The sequence below is a fragment of the Neovison vison genome, chromosome 10 (assembly GCF_020171115.1).
Source record: "Neovison vison isolate M4711 chromosome 10, ASM_NN_V1, whole genome shotgun sequence".
Taxonomy (NCBI): Eukaryota; Metazoa; Chordata; class Mammalia; order Carnivora; family Mustelidae; genus Neogale; species Neogale vison.
This window is the reverse complement of record NC_058100.1, coordinates 49,490,705-49,504,919: the sequence shown is the minus strand read 5'-3', so window position 1 is coordinate 49,504,919 and position 14,215 is coordinate 49,490,705. Positions and strand designations below refer to the sequence as shown.

The window sequence follows — 14,215 nt, the reverse complement described above, 5'->3', positions numbered from 1 at the left end:
CCAAAGTCATCTTATTAACATAACAAAAAGACTTTAATTGCCATCTTCTCTTAGAAAATGCCAAGAGTTTTAGGAGCTCTGTCCCGGAAAGGGAAGACCAAATATACATTTCTTATTATAAATCACAATATCGCAGTTGTCCTTACTAGAAGAGAGGAAATGGATTATAGACAGAATACTGCTACATAAGGGAACTTTCATGAAGGAAGGAGAATGTAATTTGGATCTTGGAAGTGTTGCTATCCCTTGTGGGCCGGAAAGGGTTCTGTCCACGGGTGAGCTAGAAGAGTCGTTTGCATTTCTTGTAAAGACATAACCAAGTCACAGGTATGAGAATTGCTCTTGGAAATATTATGATTGTGTGTGCGTGTTGGTGTGGTTGATGGAAAACCCAAAGTTTATATTTTCTGCATCAAAGTCCAGAGATCTTCAGAGCAGGGAACAGGCCATGACTAGAAGTGGGACAGATTGCTGGTCCCCAGGACAAAGACCCTTTCAGAGTTTTCTTTCTGAGGCTGAATGCCAATTAGTAGAGGGACATCTCTTAAGGGGAAAAAAGTCCTATGCAGAAACTGGGCTTCAGAGAACCCTTTGGGGAAAAGATAGTTCTGAAAACAGTCCTGCTCAACTGTCTCCTGGCCCCACCCTTTGGCAAACACATACGCGGTTCCAGCACAAAGGAAAAAATGGACAGATCAGGCAATTCCACATTTGGGATTCTTAACCTGGGATCCATGACTCCAGATTTTTATTTTTAATAGCAATAATCTTAATATTTTAATAATACTAATTTTTTATTGAGATACTATTCAATACTGTACAATTCACCTATTTTTAGCATATTTCAATATTCTTTTTTTTTTTTTAAATTTTTATTTATTTATTTGATAGACAGAGAGAGATCACAAGTAGGCAGAGAGGCAGGCAGAGAGGGGGGGGGAAGCAGGCTCCCTGCTAAGCAGAGAGCCCGATGTGGGGCTCGATCCCAGGACCCTGAGATCATGACCTGAGCTGAAGGCAGAGGCTTAAACCACTGAGCCACCCAGGCGCCCCATATTTCAATATTCTCTACTGTAATGTTACAAAATTGCTCAACCATTGCTGTAATCAATTTCAGAGCAATTTCATGATCCCCCCCAACAATCCATACAGTTAATAGTCAATCCTCGTTCCCTTCCTCCTTCTGACCCCTGGCTCTAAGCAACCATTAATCTTTTTGTTTTTATAGATTTGCCTGTTCTGGACATTTCATATACATGTATATGTATATACATATACATATGTATAGTACATTGTATAGTCTTTTTGTATACATTGTGTACATTGTACATCATACATTGTATAGTCTTTTTGTCTGGCTTCAAGTTTTCAGGATTCATCCATATTGCAGAGGAATCGGTACTTCTTCATTTATAGTCAAATAATATTCCATTGTATGGGTATTCCACATTTTATTCATTGAGTTCTTTGAACATTTGGGTTCTTTCTGTTTTATGACTATTATGGTAATGCTACTATTGTCCTGATGGAGTTTAGACCTCCTGGAATATTGTGGTATATTTTTTCCAGTGGAGTTAGTTTATAGCATTTTGGCCTCTGTTTAGTTTTTTCAAAACCCCAAGTCCTTTCCAAGACCAGGGTTCTTACCTGTGCCCAGGCTGCTCTTCTGCAGGCTGATTGCTACTCAATCTTTGGGTCTTGGCCCAAATGTAACCTTCCTGAGAAGTTAACTGGTGCAGGTCCTCCTCACAGCACCCAGTGCTTTCCCTTGCTATCATAATTCGTTAATGTGTTCAGTGGTCTCCGTTAGTTGGTTAAGTTTCATGAGGACAGTGATCTGTTCTCTTCCTTGGGACACACAGAGTGTCTGCTACATGGTGGGCACTCAGTGAGTCGTAGAAGTAGTACCCAGTGCAGAATGAATCCTGATAAGTGAGAGCAGTATTCTAGCTCTGTTGCCTGAACATAGACTTTTGAATTGATGGGAGAAGGGTATTTCCTTATTGATGGGTGTTGACTGGTGTTAATACAAGAGTCAGGACCCCTGTGGCCTGGGATGGTGTCAACACAGAGAATGAGAACTAGGGAGCGTCAGGGACACAGGGGCCAGATGAAGAGGACTGTAATCCTCTCTGAGAGCAAGAAAGATTGCTGACGTGGATTAAATCTAGGGGACGTTGCCTTGTTGCTGATGTTGAGACCCTCTTTCTGAATTGTATCTATGGACTGACATGCCAATGTCATTGATTTATCGTCCCCTAATAATTGGAAAACGCTTTGAAAATTTGGGCCTAGTTTGATGACTGGCAAGGAGGAATTATAAGGGTACCATAGTTTGAAAACAGAAAAGGAGGGGCGCCTGGGTGGCACAGTGGGTTAAGCCTCTGCCTCAGTAAGCTAAGCATCTGCTTTCAGCTCAGGTCATGATCTCTGGGTCCTGGGATTGAGCTCCACATCAGGCTCTCTGCTGGGTGGGGAGTCTGCCCCCCCCCACAACCTGCCTCTGCCTACTTGTGATCTCTGTCAAATAAATAAATAAAATCTTCAAAAAAAAAACAGAAAAGGAAGTTAATAATATTAATTTTGCTTGGCGGGGCTTCTTTGAAAATATTAAAATAATTACAGAGGCAAAACTTCCTTTGAAGGATGTTCAGCCTGTATTAGGTATTGCCTAGAGGCATGTTAGGCTGTTGGCAGTCACACAAATGAGTCTGTTCTACTTGCAACAGCGCTCTGGAAGGTTCCGCAGGGATCTCGGAGAGAAATAAACACATCTTCCCAAACATGAACTTCCAAAGTTCCGGAGCTGCTCATGTTATGAATTAGGTGAAAACTCACCACTAGGTGACAGTCTGTCAGCAGAAATTGCTTTCTCATTTAATGACTTTTTCCCAGCTGTAAGTTTCTGGGAATATCCATAAAAATAAAAATATTAGGTAATCTTTTTCTGACCCCATTTCCCTATCCTTTTCGAAAAAATCTATGGAGCTGACATCTTTTAAACATCCTTCCGTAATCTCTGCCTCAGTATTAAAATAATGAAAAAATGGTGAATGGAACCACAGGGTACATAACCTGCCATCCCTCATAGCCCAGAGCAGCAGCTCTTCCTGCCCACGGGTCCTGTCCCCTTGCTTTAATAAACCACCATTTTGCACCAAAAAAAAAAAAAAAAAAGTGAAAGGAAAATCACACAGAAATCAGACAAAGAAAATTCAGTCCCCCATAAACCAGTTCTTTGGGTTTTGGAGATAAATATGGCAATGAAAAGAGCACACTCAGTGGTCTTGGCTTTTTGATAAGTAGAGGATGCTTAAATCTGGTTCCAGTTTAGTTTATAAGTATTTTCTCCCTCATGAATATAACTCTGCTTCCTTTCAGCATTCGAAGTGAAGATGGAGCTCTTAGGAGAAATATATTTTATCTCATTTATGAAGAACTTTCATTTTATGTCCTTTTTGAGTCAAGGGAAGACTCCTGGAGCGCATTCAGGAAGGGGAGGTAAGCGCAACTTGCAATTTCCTTTGCTCCCACCCAAGGCTTCAGTTCTCGGTAACAGCTGAGCTCAAGCACTAACAGTCTGGGCTCAGGGAAGTTTGGGCCCCTCCTGCCAGCTGGTAGCAGGGGGCGGGAGCTCAGATGGCTTCTGCAGGGGCTTGGGGGAAATTCTGTTGGTCCTGCCCCTCCACATTCCCTCTGCCGAGCCATCCGGGCGCTGCTATCTTGGACTGGCAGACTCCGCTTCCCAAGATATTTCTACTGTCCCCATCGACCGGGTTCTTCTGGGACTCCCTGAAACTTCCCATTAGTTATTCTAAAGTTTGTTGTTCTGTGCTCTGTTTCTCAGGTTAGGTATCTTAGTTACAGCTAAATTCTGTCAACTCCAAAAGAAATGCCTACCATCTATACTTGACCATACATTTAAAGGTGGGCCAACTAGGTTTTAAAAAAAAGGAAGAAAGAAAAGCAAAGTACAGAACAGTATTTATTCAATTCCTCCATTTGTATTAAAGGGAAAAAAAAAAAGGTGTGTGTCGAGGCGTACCTGTATCAGTAGGTCTGTTATCTGGAAGGGTAACAGTGATATTCAAATATTTAACAATGGGGTCAGTGCTGGGAAAAGGGATGGCTGCTGGCTTTAGGTCTGGAAGCATGCTGCAGATTCTCCTGGATCTAAGCTTTAACTCTTTAATGGCTGACTAAAATTCTTGGGTGGGGGCAGCGCTCAAGGGACTTCCAGCAGCAGCTGTTTGCCCATCTAGAGCGTCTTTAAGCAGTTAACAAAGTGCACTTATGCTAGTGGATGATGGCAGCTCTCAGCCTGTTCTCCTGGGAGTGGGGGGGGGGTGATCAACGGTGGGAGGGACTTCTATCTCAGTGTGCCCTTTAGTACGGTTTGGAATGTTTGGTTATTGTCGTTGTTTGGATTCTATTCAATCATGGACTCGGAGATCGAATTTCATTTTGTTTGGCTCAGGGGATAAGTCTTATTTTTAGAATGTGGATCTGGACATTTCTGTCTAGTCATCTGACTCCAGTCTGCCTACAGACTCAGGGCTGCTCTCTCTAATGCCTTCTTGCAGGAAGCTCCCTGACCCAGAGCTTTGCCTACACCCCTCAGCTCCCCTGGCAAACCCCCTTACACCAGTACTCAGTCCCCACCGCAGGTCCTCAGCTTTGCTGTCTGAATCTCGTTCTGTTACTTACCTGCACCTTTGTCTCTCTACCTCACCAGACCTCAGTTCCATTACTGACTAGCACAGACATTGCCCCGCTTTTTCTCGAGACCAGAAAGTAAGTGGTTTTTTGTGTCCACACAATTCTCGTGTCTGGAGAACTTGTACTTCCCTACGTTTTATCTCAGTATCAGCCTGCATGGTAATGGTTATTGTAACCATGGTAGTAACTCACATTGCATTGGTTTGTGCCTCCACCTACCTTGTGCAGAACCACCCCTGCCTCCAAGTCTTCCCTGGGGGTTTGTCTGGGAGGTAGGGTGGTTCTTGCACTGGGCCCGCTTCCATCCTCTCCTATTCTGCTTTTGAGCTCCTTGCGGGTGTCCTCTGCTGTGAAGCCACTCGGGGGCAGTGTCTGGTCTCAGCCGCAGCCACAGCCACTCTAAGCCAAGGTTGCTCTCTCCTGGTGCCTACGTTGTGGAGAGGAGCCTTTTCTCTTCGGCTTGCCAAAGCAGCATGACCTGTGTTCAGTGTCTCACTGAGCCCCCTCCCTCTTCATCTGGAGGATCTGCCTCCAAACGGCTCAGGTATGAGTCAATGGAGCCAAGGCAGGGAACCAAAGACAGAGAGACAAGGCATTTTTTTCCTTTCCATCCCAAAGCTACCCTACCTGTCCTCCTTTCTTTCACCCAAGGCTGCCACAAAACTGTGTTTAAGCAGTGGCTTCCTTCAGTCTAATCAACTCCTAGCCAGGTCAAGTGTTCCCTTAGATTTATCAAACAGAGTTGACCCCTTGGGGTGGGAACGGCTGGGCTCACTCAGGCTGGCAGCCTGGTCACACATGTTCTATTCACACTTACCTCACTGCGTGGTAATTACCCATTGGCATGTCTGCTTCCCCATTTGACTGCTGGCTCCTCCGGTATGAGCTCCTGACTGTGTGGGATTCATCTGTATGGCCAGCACCCAGTTCCTGCCTGTCATGTGGCAGACCTTGATCAATATTTTTTGAAGAATAATCAAACACAGTCATTTTGCAAAGATATGCCAAAGAAAACCTCTTCTCTTTACCAGAGGGACAACCAGGAAACACACACAGGGGAGCAGAGCTATTCTTAAAAGGGACATCCCCTACCCTACAAAATAGCCCTTCAAGGCTCTCTGGGCTCCTTGGGTCCTCAGGGGAGGGCGGCACTTCTGGGAGAGACTTGCGTTGGTCTTGTTTGGAGAGAATAGCTTGTTGAACAACTGCTTGACTGGTCACATCGTATTGTGCACCTGCCAGTTGAAAAAACAAGGACAAAAACACGAGAGGGTACAGTATGGCAAAACATATTGATCGGAAAGGGAAAAGGCAGATGGCATACAGGGACAGAACGTTTTATTTGTATCATCCCAAATTCAGAGAAACGTGTTTAACCCAGGGCTCCAGTCACCTGAATGTTCTCAGCAGAGGTAAAAGTGACAGACTGAGGCATGAATCTGCTAATGCTGGATATCGGGTGTTTCCTCTCTTATTATTTACTAGAAGCAAGTCTGATGTCATGTGAAAGACTACTAAGTGTAAACGACCCTTTGGCACAAGAAAAATAAAGAAATTGTGTAACTACCTGACTTTAGTCTCTGAGAAGCAAACCCACGAATCACAGCTGAAGCAGATACTCTTCAACAGCGTGTGAGACTAACAGAGGCACTAATTATATTTATTGTAATAATAATGATATTTAACACTTACCTCAAGGTGGGGTGTTTGCAGAAATTAGAAAAAAATAAGAATATTCCAACAGGCTTAAGGATACTCAGTGGCAGTTTCCCAAATGATCAGTCATTGGAATCATTTTGGAGATGAGGAACAAGGTTTTAATTGTAGGGAGAGGGATTAAACAATGTGTGGCCGGTCACACAGGTGGTAAGAAGTCTCTTGTTCTAAAGCATGACCTCTTTCTCTGCACAGCAGCACCTCCCTCACTGGAGAACGTGACAGTATAAAATCTTCAGATGAAAAACATGTGATTCTCATATGATTTGAAAAACAGTATTGTCTGGTCACATGGTTTGGTTTTCCTTGTTCTATGTACATAGAAAACCTTGGAAACTAAATGACTGGCTAGGAGACAAAGCCGGTGGTACTGAAGGGGAGTGGCGGGAAGGACCAGAGCACGGGGCCTCCTGCCCCTCAGCGCCTTCCTTCTCGTCAGTTCTCTGTAGCTCCGCCTACTTCGAGCCCACCACAAAGTCAATCTCCCCCTCTCCCAGCCCACCCACCTACCAGAGAAGCACGCAGCATTTGTCGAAAGCCCACTTTGTTGTTCCTAGGGCAGTGTTTGGAATGCTAGAGCAGCACCAGACAGGGCCCCTTGCCACCCTGGTGCTTGTAATCTAGGCGGGGAGACAAGGCAAAAATACGTGACACAATTACAGAATCTGACAGAATGTAATAAAGTGCTAAACTGTGTGGTACAGACAATTAGGGAACAAGACAGTATATAATAAAGTGCTAATTGTGTGGTGCAGACAATAAGTATAATAGGAGTTCAGTGAAGGGATGGATGCGTGTGGGCTGTAGTCTTCAGGGAAGGCTTCTCATCATGTCAGGGCTGCCGTGTTTATCTGGCGCATGACGGGAAGCTGAATGTGAAATAGAGGATGGATGAACAGCAGCAGAACTGTGCTGTACTGTGGTATCTCTTCTCCGTCTGGATGAGGGCAGAAAGGGAGAGAATCCTTTGAGAGGTGGCATTCACCATTTAAAACAAAAATGAAATAGAGAAATATCTTGTTTTCTCTATTAATTGTGTCACAGAAAATTTCCACAGAAACTTAAAATCATATTGTAAATTGAATGATGTTCTACATTGGGCAAGGAGAGTTCTCTGTTTACAGAAATCATGTTGTAAATCCTTTTTGTTCATGAAGAGTACTTCTGCCTGACACATCATCACTCACTAGTTTATGAGAGACTCCTTAAAGGAGGTCAGTCCACCACTGATAAACCGTTCGAAGGTACCTCGGCAGTGGGTACCTCAGACCTTGAAGATGTGCCCATTCTTCAGTAGATCAGTTTTACTTTGGGAATTTACCCTGATGAAGTAATCATGGCTGACTGCAGTAACTCATATACAATGATTCTTATCATAGAGTTGAGAGAAACTGGGGAGAATCTAAATGTCCCCCCGAAAAGAGGACTAAGACATAAATGAACATATTTATAAAAATGGAATGTATAGTCACTACACTGTTACCATGCAAAACCATTGAATGTGGTAGGAAATGTTCACAATATATAGATAAGTGAGAAAAGAAAATTCCACAACTCCTCGAGTATGATTCCATTTTGGTGAAACATATGTTTTATGCAGAGAAACATATCTCAGTGGTGAAGATATATATCACTTCCTTTTCTTTATGCTTTTGTGAAATTTCCAAATGTTTTCCAAGCTACATAGTTTACTCTGAAATAAAACTTGTATTAAGATCCTGTGGTTCTCTGATTTGTTTTGGAGGTTTGGAGGGTCATAATTTGGATTGTCATCAACCATTGAGTTTCCTTACGGTGGGGTAGACCTGTCCTGGGAGGGTTCCTACAGACCTAGGAGGTAGAGGCAGGGGTAGAGATGGAGGTGGAGATAGGTTAGGGCCGCAGATCCCACGCAGCAAAGAATTTCTGGGCCAAGAGACCAGCTTAAGAAGCATTATTCTGTCTACGGCCATACTACCCTGAACGCGCCCGATCTCGTCTGATCTCGGAAGCTAAGCAGGGTCGGGCCTGGTTAGTACTTGGATGGAAGAAGCATTATTCCATTTTTCTACAAATAATAAATAATTCCTTGTATACCTTATTTGCATGAACTCACATCAAACTAGGCGATAATGAGAGGTATGCATACTCTTTAAGGCTTATACAACATGAATTTTTAGCAGCAGAACCTGTCAGGGGATGGAAAGCTCAGGGCATGGATCAGAATACTGGAAAAAAAAAAAAAAAAAAGTTTAGATGTGCCAAAGCAGAGTTTCAAAAATTGTGGTGTTCTAAAAATGCTTATCTTGAGCAAATCAGTACCTTTAACCCAGAGAATACAAAAACAGGAAGTTAAATTTCATTTGAGATTATGTTAAAAGCTCAGATTTGAATATTTGGGTCCAGACTAAATTAGGCCCTGCCTGGAAACCATGTGGGGGAGGTGAAATTGTTGAAAAACATCGGAAACTATCTGGGAAGGATTTTGGAATTTTTGGTCCAGGGGATTTTCCGTGTCTAAAGTGAAGACAAAATCTTCTCTTTCTATTCTGAGAACTTTATTTAGAACTGTGTTGAAAGGGGCCTTTCTCTGAAAGATTTCAGTACCAAAGCACTGTATTTTCTCATCCGATGACTTGGTGTCTTCCATTTTCTAGATTTTGACTAATTTAAGGTCTTAAAATATACATGTTTCAACCCCTTTTAGTTAATAATTTTCTATTTTTACCTTCCCATCTAGCTTTTCGTCTTGTAGTTGGCCCAGTGTGAAAATAAAGTGCAGTAAAGTCAGAATTTCACCACCTTTCCTATGCCCCCCAAATAGAAGGGAAATCCTTGGATACTCAGGTTCTTGGGAAGCCAAACCTTAGCTAAAAATGGGACATGTTTGCTTCTCTTGGAGAATCCATGCTGTAGGAATATTTCCTTTTGCCAAAATGGACTGTATCCCCAGAACTCAAGTTCCTGCACATTCCCTTGTCTTTCAGTTAATTTGGATGAATTAACCCCTCGGTGCTCCAGGCTTTCCATAGTGCAGTGCTCTTCTGAAATATCTGTGACCACTAGCAGCAGCCCGAGGTGACATGGACAAGACTTCCCTCCCTCTACTGCCGCATAGAAAGCCTAGATAAAATGTGGCAGAAATGTCAAATATTTATATACAGCCACTCTTGAAAAAAGTGAGGGTAATAGTTTCATTCTTAGCAGAAAAAAGGAACTCAGCCAGTGTGATAACTGTAGCTAATGTGGCTGGAGCTACAGGTAAGTCCTAGAATCTGCAGGCTCAGATACTGAGGCCATGTAGGGACAGGATATGTGGCCCCAAGGCCAAGTTTAGGCAGGGCCCTGTGACTAGGACTGTCAGATTTAGCATTTAAAAGTACAGGATGCATGGGTGCCTGGATGGCTTAGTTGGTTAAGCGTCAGACTTTTGACTTTGACTCAGGTCATGATCTCAGGGTTTTGAGATCAAGCCCTGCTTGCTGGAGATTCTCTCTGTCCCCATCCCACTCCCATAGGCACTCTCTCTTTAAATAAATAAATAAATAAATAAATAAAAGTACAGATAATCAATGAACACTTTTAAGAAATATATGTTCCAAAAGTTGAATGGGACATACGTGGACTAAAAAAATGTTTGTCTGACATCCATATGTAACCAGGTGTTCCGCATTTTATCTGACAACTCCCTGGCAGAGTTCTGTCCATAAACCTGGAGGGCTGGGGTGGGGGTGGGGGGTGCCTCATCCATGAAGGGATTGGGTAACTACCTGACTATAAATACCTTCTGGAAACATTCACAACTGCTGTAGGGAAGCAGAAAGGAAGCTTTCATTGATCTGGTGCTGTTGGTGGGAAAATGAAGTGTCCCTCAGGCCTTACCATGAGTTATTGTAGGATTCAAATTTATATAAGCTATGGGATATAGAAATCTCAGCCTGAGAAATTACCATAAAAAACTGGTCTAGGACCTTTGAAACCTTAGAATTTCACCAGAGACAGACAAACTGCTGTGTTCGGGGTATTTCTACCCTTACCGCACAGGTATTCATTGGGATAACTAGTCCTGGTGAAGATGAAGTGTTAGTAAAAAATTACAAACCAAATGAAGAAATGAATCACCCTGATGGGGAACCTGGAGATAAACAGGAAAAGTTCGTTACCCCAAAACTGAGCTAACCTAAAAAATCTGAAAGAGGTTATGATATAGGTGTCTTTTGAATGTCAAAGACATGAAGGAATGGACTGAAAGAACAGCTTATTATGAAAAAAGAGCAGGTTTATTTGAAAAAGAACCAAATCAAAAGTATAGAATTAAAAATGTGTTTGCTGACATTAGAAATTCGAAGGGACCCGTTCAATGCCGCATTAGACTTCTGAAGTGAACAAGTGAACTATAAAAAAAGAACTAAGACATTCATCTAGAATGCAGTATGTAGAAATAATGAGGGAGAAAAATAGGAACATGAATAAGAGAGATGGAGGTTAAAATGAGGTCACGTGTGCATATGTGTGCGTGTACACACACCCACCTACATACACATACACACACACGAAGGAACGCATAAGGAAAGGGGGAGTAGAGAGAACAAACGTACAATTGCTAAGATAGAATAGAAATTGCTTTTAAAAAAAAGACCCTAAAATATAGAGGCCTAAAGAAGGTAGAGATTTATTTCTCATATAACAGTCTAGATGCTGGTGAGCAGCTCCGTTATTTTAATCTGTGGCTTCTATTTCAGGATCCCACATGGTTTCTTTAGCTCTGGTCCTTGGGTCTGCATCCTAAACAGGGGTGGAGGCGGTGGGGTGGGGGGTATTGCAGGGAAGGGAAAAGAGTCAAGTCTTGCCTGTGTCTTTTAAAGATTGTATTTATTTATTAGAGAAATCACAAACAGGCAGAGAGGCAGGCAGAGAGAGAGAAGGGGGAAGCAGGCTCCCTGCTGAGCAGAGAGCCCGATGCGGGACTCGATCCCAGGACTCTGAGATCATGACCTGAGCTGAAGGCAGCGGCTTAACCCACTGAGCCACCCAGGCACCCCTTGCCTGTGTCTTTTAAAAGGACTATCATGAAGATGCACATAACACTTTTCCTAATACAGACCCATTAGGGAGGCAGGGAGAGGTTCTATGTTCCCAGAAAGAAAAAAAAAAGGGTAGTTCTTCTCCCAAAGGAAATCGGGAACAGTGGATATTAGAGGACAGCTAGCAGTTCACTCGGCAGAGGTAAGGCAAGGCTAGAAGTCATGAGGTGGAGTTTTCAGAATTGATGAAAGATAAGGGTCCTAAGAGTGAAAAGCATATCCCAAGCAAGGTAACTAAGAACAAATCTCACCATGGACCGCTACTGCTGACTATTAAAGAAAAATAAATAGATGAACCACTAGAAAAAAATAGATTAATCACAAACGAAGGCCAAGTAGATTGACAGTAAACTTTTTATCAGCCTCAACAGACACTAGAAAACAATGAAATAGTATCTTCAAAGTGTTAATGAAAAATAATGTTCAGCATAGGAATCTGTATCCAACTGAACTGTCATTCAAGAATGAGGAAAAAATAAAGGCGTTTTCTGATAAATAATTTATAAATAGACTCTTGCGGAAAGAGCTACAAAAGAATATATTTTTGTAAGATGGACGTTTACTACACAAGGAAAGTGTGGGATGCAAGAAACAATTGGTGACCTCCTCCCTGTATAATATTCTTAAACTCAATGATGCTTAAAAACTCAAATCAAAATATAGAGAGCAAAAATATGGGAGGGTTTTGAAGATGAGAGGAAAGCACATCAGGTCAGAAGATTGGGGTTGTGGCCTTTGCTATAACACTTTATTTTTCAGAACTTCAGGTAAGACTATATATTTCTATCATTTTAACCTCAAAAAAACTCCAGCAACAACTCAGTTCTGATTCACTAGTTTTATGGTCTTGGGGTATAATCTTTCTGATTTAGAGGTGGGCTTTGGGATTTAAATCTTCCGATTTAGAGGTGGGATTGTCCTGGTTCAGAGCCTTGCTCTCTCATTGACTAACTTTGTGATTGTCGGCAGTTTAACCTCCTGAAGCTCAGTTTCCATACTGAGAAATAGCAAAAATAATCATATTAGAGTTCCTGTGTTAGAGTTCTCGAAGCAACAGAGGCTGACTCTTGCTGAATAAATGGAAAAGCATTTTATTTAAAAAGTATCAGGTGGATCCCAGCACTGTTGAATACACTGGAAAACTGAGTTTGAGGCCAACTCTTGGGGTACAAGACCCCAAACCAAGCCACAGATCTGATAGGAAACTCCTGCTGCTCCACGGCTGCTGCTTCTATGTCAGAAAGATATTATCGCAATCCCTCTGGAAGAGTCACCACAAAAAAACTGGACACCTCTGCCTCGCCCTCACCAGCAAAGACACAACAATGGAAGGTCCATGTAGAGCCTCTTTCGTTTGTTGCTTAATTCTGAATCAGTAGCTTATGGTGGTGTCCCTGAAGGGCAGGAACTAATCTGTGTGCCTGAATCCTAAGATTGCAGATTGCATTCTGACTTGTATGTTGCAGTGGTGATGACTCATGATTTGACTTTTCCCCCAAATACAGGAAGGAGATTCAAAAAAGATAATACGTTGCCATGAATAGGATAGATGCCCATAACAGTAATAGTAATAGTAATAATAATATTTGCTGTCCAGAATCAACTCTATTCTCTTTGGGGAACCACCACTTTGAGAGTCTTGCTAGGTGATGGATCTTAATCCTATAGCAGAAGCCAAAAGAAGACCAGATGCTGTTTCACTTGAAGTCTTGACACGAGACTTAATGTATGGACAGGAGACAAGCTCTTGTCCTGAGATGTCCAACAGTAAGAGTGACAGAAAGAAGCAGGGGCAGTTTGGTCATCATTCTCGTGGCAGTGGAGTTGATGGCTATGATGTTCCGCTTCCAATGTTCAGTAGCAATGATGACAATAGGGTCTTATCACAGCTCTCCACTGCACGATGAACATCTTTTTCCTTCTCTGAAAATGAGGGTGCCTTACTTTAGAGGGTGTGTGTAAGCGTTCATCAGGATGTGCCCTGAAAAAGCCCTCTGAGAGCCACCAAGCACCTAATCTGTGCTTCACTTATCACAACTGCCAGCCTTAGGAACATAGCATAATGTTTAAAATTCCAGAAGAGAAGGAGCCATCCATTTGAACGTTAAGAGAATACATAAAACATGTAGGAGGAAACAAAGACTGTTCATTCACTTGACGATTATTATTCATTGACCACTACAGGATTATAAATGCAACACTACATTCACTCAGCTGGGACAAATGACAGATCACCTATTTTGACAAGTGGGTTATTCCATCATTATATTACTGTGCCATCGAGATGTTTGAATTCCAGCTGTAATATGTCTTTTTGAATATATCCATCTGTGGCTCCAGAGAAGGCTGACTCAAAATTCCCTGGCATGTAACAGTTACTCTCGGTTTAAAAAAAAACAACAACTTGACAGCTCATTGTCCGAACCTTGTGTGGTAGGAATGTACAATTTACCAAGGTTTTTCACCTTGTGTTTCTATCTGCATAGTGCTGTATCTCTGTAATGTTTCCCATCCAGTATTTGTGTGTGTGGTGGCAGTCATCTTTTTGTGGCATTTGGCACGGAAAGTGATGGCTGGGGGACTCTTCAGGCCTTTTGGGCTCAGTGAGTGGTGTGCTGGCAAGCTGGCTTTTGGAGAGGAAAAAAAACCCCTCTAATTTATAGCATTTGTCAGTTGCCAGGGTGAAATACTCCCACCATAGCTAATTTCAAGCTACC

The 14,215-nt window shown here is 42.5% G+C and overlaps 1 protein-coding gene across 2 annotated transcripts in view; it reads left to right on the top strand.

Annotated features, from left to right (window-relative positions):
- The first annotated feature begins 3,172 nt into the window (after positions 1–3,172).
- Positions 3,173–14,215, top strand: part of RGS8 (regulator of G protein signaling 8) — a 149,775-nt gene continuing 138,732 nt past the window's right edge. Inside the window, exon 1 of one of the 2 annotated variants that reach the window (XR_006386639.1) lies at positions 3,173–3,501. The gene's annotated coding sequence lies outside the window, so the exon portion shown is untranslated. The remainder of the gene's footprint in view (positions 3,502–14,215) is intronic. The other variant, XR_006386641.1, reaches the window with a different exon arrangement.